The sequence below is a fragment of the Hyperolius riggenbachi genome, chromosome 9 (assembly GCF_040937935.1).
Source record: "Hyperolius riggenbachi isolate aHypRig1 chromosome 9, aHypRig1.pri, whole genome shotgun sequence".
NCBI classification, from domain to species: domain Eukaryota; kingdom Metazoa; phylum Chordata; class Amphibia; order Anura; family Hyperoliidae; genus Hyperolius; species Hyperolius riggenbachi.
Genome location: NC_090654.1, coordinates 183,852,670 through 183,858,813, shown reverse-complemented (window position 1 = coordinate 183,858,813; position 6,144 = coordinate 183,852,670).

Below are 6,144 nucleotides of genomic sequence, written 5' to 3'. Positions count from 1 at the left end.
AGAAAGTCACAGAGCTGCCCAATTATCTGGTGAATTCTAGCTGCAAGGCTTGTTTTTCACTTATGGGTGTATTCAATAACCTGCATTAAAGCAAACATGAACTGAAAATTGAAAGTCAAAATAAACATACACACATAATACTTACCACCCATGTAGTCTGCTTATCAAACTCTTTCTACTCTCCAGCTTCCTGTTTGTCCACTGTGATCTATAGAATCCTCAGTCCTCCATTTTAAAAATGGTGTTGACCCCATAACAGCTTCCAGATCCGCACATTGTTAAACTGTAATATTGCCCTGTTGAGCCATAGTGAAATATGAACATTACCTTGCACATCAGTTGTCCTTTCAGTTGTAACTGACAGTAACCATAGCTCCCAACTGTCCCTCTTTCAGAGAGACAGTCCCTTTTTGGGAGCCCTGTTCCTCTTTCCCCCTCATTTGTCCCTCTTTCAGGACTTTGTCCCTCTTTCTATATAAATATATATGTGTCTCTACTAAAAATGTGTTTGACTCTAAACTTTATCCCCACCCTTTAAATTGATATATTACTAATTTTAAAATGTTACTATGAAGGAAAATGAACCAGGATAGAAAGGACCAGTGTGGTTTGAATTATAAAACAACATATTTTCTTATGAAATCTTTATGGTATGCGTGACTAAGGGGGGGGGGGCATGTCCAGGGGTGTGGCATGGGCGGGGCTTAAGTGTCCCTTTTTCTCATCTCAAAAAGTTGGGAGGTATGCAGTAACTGATAAAAATAAATCTTATTGTTAGAATAAAATTGTGAGCTTCTGAGAAGAACTGACAGCGAGGTAAATATGTACTGTTAATTTGCATCATGTGTTTAACCTCTATAATAAAACCCCTGTGTCCCTGCGTGTGCCTGTCTCTGTGTTGCTGGGTCCGAGCTTTTTGCTACTGCGCATGTGCGCAGCACAGACAGCCGTTGAGAAAGGACGGGGCCAGGGAGCCGGTGTGGCGTGTGCGCGGGCAGACGGGTGCACGCATGTGCAAAAACAGACCTAGAGCCAGTTTTTAAACGGGCTTGGGTCAACTAGTTTTATATAATTTACTCAGTTCAGGTTCACTTTAAGCTGCATTATGTGCGTAAATCTTTAAGCATGTTGAGTAGAGCATAATGCATGGAGTGTAATAGAGGGCCAGATACAATAAAGTGTGCATAAAGTTGCTGTACGCTTGGAGTGCATGGCAATTTTACCATTATTGCCTCCAGTGAAGCACCGCCCATTAACCTGTTAGCGCCACAGGCAATTTTCTGCAGTTTATTTATTCTGGCCCATATTGCTTTCTGCTCTACTCATTATGGGGTAAAACTTTATACATGTAATCAGGTGCATCGCTAGGAGGGTAGCTCTGGGGCTAGTACCGCCAGCCAGCACAGCAACGTGGCCAGTCAAGCCACAGCATCACTGCTAGCCAGGCCTGCCAGCCCAGCATCACCATCAGCCAGCCCAGCATCACCATCAGCCAGCCCAGCATCACCATCAGCATACCTCCCAACATTTTAAAATAAGAAACCGGGACACCGGCCACACCCCTATCCACACCCCAACACACACCCTAACCACACCCCCAGGTCACGCCTACCATAGTTTTTAGTAGATTTATTTTTATTAATATTTATGCCCTTATATTTTTTTTTTATAAATATACCCTCATACACCCTGCCCGTGGGTGGGGAGGAGAGTAAGGGTGCCCGTGGGTGGGGAGGAGGGTGAGGATGGGTGCCACTGCAAAAAAAAAAAGGTTGAGGCGCCAGCCGCGCCTAAGTGGGATGCGGTCATAGCATTACTACCTCCCTCCCTCCCTTGAGATCTGCCCCCCTGTGTCCCCCGTTAGCAGAGTGCGCAGGGCAGCGGAGCGGGCTGTCATCTTACCTGCGTCCATGCACGCGTACCGTGTCTTTATCCAGCTTCCTGTGACATCACAGGAAGCAGAGTGAAGCCGGACATCGGTACGCCTGCATGGACGCAGGTAAGAGGACAGCCCGCTCCGCTCGCTGCGTACTCTGCTAACGGGGGACACAGGGGGGCAGATCTCAAGGGAGGGAGGGAGGTAGTTATGCTATGGCCGCATCTCGCATCCCACTTAAGTGCGGCTGGCGCCTCGATCATTTTTTTTGTTTTCAATCATTTTTATTGAAGTTTTAAATTTTAACATATCATGTAAAAAACCACAACGTTTTTGTAATACATGGTATATAAGCAAATAAGTTGGCGTTTACATAGAAAAGCGGGACTGTTAACACATTTTAAGGATAAAGACTATTCATTTGATGTTACAAATCGATCATTTTTTTTAACTCGCTCCCCACTGCCGCCCGGGACTTGGGGGGCTCATACCGTGATAGCGGGAGAGCCCCCCCAAATTGTGACCGTCCCGACGAGATCGGGACGGTTGGGCCCTCTGCCATCAGCCAACGCAGCATCACCATCAGCCAACCCAGTATCAACATCAGCCAACCCAGCATCACTTCCAGCCCAGCATCACCATCAGCCAGCCCAGCATCACCACCAGCTAGTTGGGCGAACAGTGTTCGCCACTGTTCGGGTTCTGCACAACATCACCCTGTTCGGGTGATGTTCGAGTTCGGCCGAACACCTGACGGTGCTCGGCCAAACCGTTCGGCCACATGGCCGAACTAAGAGCGCATGGCCGAACGTTCCCCGAACGTTCGGCTAGCGCTGTGATTGGCCGAACGGGTCACGTGGTTCGGACCCGAACGCGCTCTGATTGGCCGAACTGTCACATGGTTCGGGTAAATAAATACCCGAACCACGTCATATCTCCGCCATTTGTCTGTGGGTTTAGCTTTGGGTAGGCAGGCAGGGTAGTTCGCGCTCCAGCCACGCTAGCCAGGGTCCCCCCTGTCATTGTGTCGCTGCTGGGAATAGTGGTACACCGCTCGCTCAGCCACACTATATAGCATTCTGTTTACTGCCACTCTGTGTACCTCGCTCAGCCACATTATATAGCATTCTGTTCACTGTTCTGTGTCTGCTGGGAATAGTGGTACACCGCTCGCTCAGCCACACTATATAGCATTCTGTTTACTGTTCTGTGTCTGCTGGGAATAGTGGTACACCGCTCGCTCAGCCACACTATATAGCATTCTGTTTACTGTTCTGTGTCTGCTGGGAATAGTGGTACACCGCTCGCTCAGCCACACTATATAGCATTCTGTTTACTGTTCTGTGTCTGCTGGGAATAGGGGTACACCGCTCGCTCAGCCACACTATATAGCATTCTGTTTACTGTTCTGTGTCTGCTGGGAATAGTGGTACACCGCTCGCTCAACCACACTATATAGCATTCTGTTTACTGTTCTGTGTCTGCTGGGAATAGTGGTACACCGCTCGCTCAGCCACACTATATAGCATTCTGTTTACTGTTCTGTGTCTGCTGGGAATAGTGGTACACCGCTCGCTCAGCCACACTATATAGCATTCTGTTTACTGCCACTCTGTGTACCTCGCTCAGCCACATTATATAGCATTCTGTTCACTGTTCTGTGTCTGCTGGGAATAGTGGTACACCGCTCGCTCAGCCACACTATATAGCATTCTGTTTACTGCCACTCTGTGTACCTCGCTCAGCCACACTATAAAGCATTCTGTTTACTGTTCTGTGTCTGCTGGGAATAGTGGTACACCGCTCGCTCAGCCACACTATATAGCATTCTGTTTACTGTTCTGTGTCTGCTGGGAATAGTGGTACACCGCTCGCTCAGCCACACTATATAGCATTCTGTTTACTGTTCTGTGTCTGCTGGGAATAGTAGTACACCGCTCACCCGCCACTGTATAGCATTGTGCTCTGTGTCGCTGCTGGGAATAGTGGTACACCGCTCACCCGTCACTGTATAGCATTGTGCTCTGTGTCGCTGCTGGGAATAGTGGTACTGTATAGCATTTCTGTACTGCCACTGTACTGCTGCCAGTCAGCGTGTACTGTAAGGATAAGTGAAATGAGGAAGAAATCCGGTGAAAGAGGGAGGGGCAAGGGAAGAGGTGTTTCCCCTGACGGTTCACGTACAGGCCACAGGGGAGCACCCAAGAAAACCCACTCAATACCGCCCATGTTGTCCAGGACAACAACCCTCACAAATCCAAAAGAACAGGACCAGATAATTACTTGGATGACCTCTCAAGCGTCCAGCAGTGGGTTAAGCAGCACCAGCACATCACGCACGAGGTCCGAGTCCTCAGCCAGTTACAAGGAGCCAGTGGGCACAAAGCTGACACAACCGGCAGCGACACCACGCACACAACTGCCAGATAACCAGTCCGATGAATTACCTCAGGACACAATGGGGTATTCGCAGGAGCTATTCCCAGCCCAACAAACTTCCACCTTTCAAAGGTCAATGGAGGAACAGCCAGAAATGTTGTGCCTGGATTCACAACCGTTAACTGTGGGAAATGCACCGCGCACTGAAATACAAGGCGAGTCCGAGGAGGACTCGGAAACCCAAATCACAGAGCAATTTGGGCAGGAGGGGTTGCAATTGCAGGAGGTCGGCCGACAAGATCTGGAAGACGACGTTGGAGTGTGCTGCGCAAAGGTTGTTGTGGGGAGCTCTACTCCACGGCGGCGGCCCACAATGACATATGACGAGTTTGAGGAGATGGAAGAGGAGGGTATGGACAATGTGGACAGAGACCCAGATTTTGTTTGTGAACGAGAACATCGCCGTCGTAGCAGCAGCACAGATGAGTCTGTTGAAGAACCCACTGCTGCACGAGTTCGCCTTGTGCCACAAGGTAGGCGGCGCGCAATTTCAGGCACCACAAGCGTGGAAGTTCAAGTGAGAGGCAAAAGAGGAGCAAACAGAAATCGCCAGCAAGGAGGCAGGTGCTCCAAAGTCTGGGCTTTCTTTGAAGACTGCACTGAGGATGTTACCATGGCGATTTGCAAGGTGTGCAAGACCCGCCTGAGCAGGGGGAAAAGTATTAACAAAGTATTAACAACCTCTCCACCACCAGCATGAGCCGTCACATGCTATCCAAACATCCCACTCTGTGGGCAAACGCGTCAGGACAGGGTACCAGCAACAACACTGCCTCCCTTGGGTTCACCAGACTCACCACCAGACCCGCCTCAGCAGCAGCAGTAGCCCAGCCATTGCGTGGTTCACAACATTCACAAACATCAGACGACGCTGACACTGTCACTTTCCGGAGTAGTGCTCTTGAGGTCTCCCAGTGTTCATCAAACACAACAACCAACAGCCCTTCCGTGTGCAGCGCTACGGTTCAGTTGTCTGTGTCAGAGATGTTTGAGCGCAAGAGGAAATTGCCAGCAAATGACCCCCGGGCCATGGCAGTAACAGCCAGCATAGCCAAGCTTCTGGCCTGCGAAATGCTGCCATATCGAGTGGTGGAGACAAACAGCTTCAAGGGCATGATGTCAGTGGCCATCCCACGTTACGTGGTTCCCAGCCGCTACCACTTTGCGCGCTCTGCAGTGCCTGAGTTGCATGAGCACGTGGTCAGCAAAATAACCCGAAGCTTGAAGAATGCCGTTGCCTGCAAGGTTCACCTCACCACTGACACCTGGACGAGTACGTTCGGCCAGGGTCGATACATCTCCCTTACCGCGCACTGGGTGAACCTTGTGGAGCCTGGCACGGGTGTTGCCCACGCCACAAACAGCTGCACCGCCGTCCCTCCCACTGGATAACAACAGCAGCACCTACCTCTCTGACTCCTTCTCCTCCAACGCATCTCAAAGCTGTACCTCATCCGGAAACGCTAACCCAGTAGCAGTAGGATCGTGGAAGCAGTGCAGCACAGCTGTTGGCATGCGTCAGCAAGAGTTGCTGAAGCTAATCTGCCTTGGGGATAAGCAACACACAGGGGAGGAAATTTGGAGGGGAATAAAGGAACAGACGGATTTGTGGCTGGGACCGCTGGACCTGAAACCGGGCATGGTTGTGTGTGATAATGGGAGTAATCTCATTCGCGCTTTAAGGTTGGCTAAGCTGACACACATCCCTTGCCTGGCGCACGTGATGAACCTAGTAGTTCAGCGGTTCCTGAGGACATACCCAGGCGTGGCCGATCTTCTGTTGAAGGTGCGTCGAGTGGCCAAACATTGTAGAAATTCCAGTACTGCTT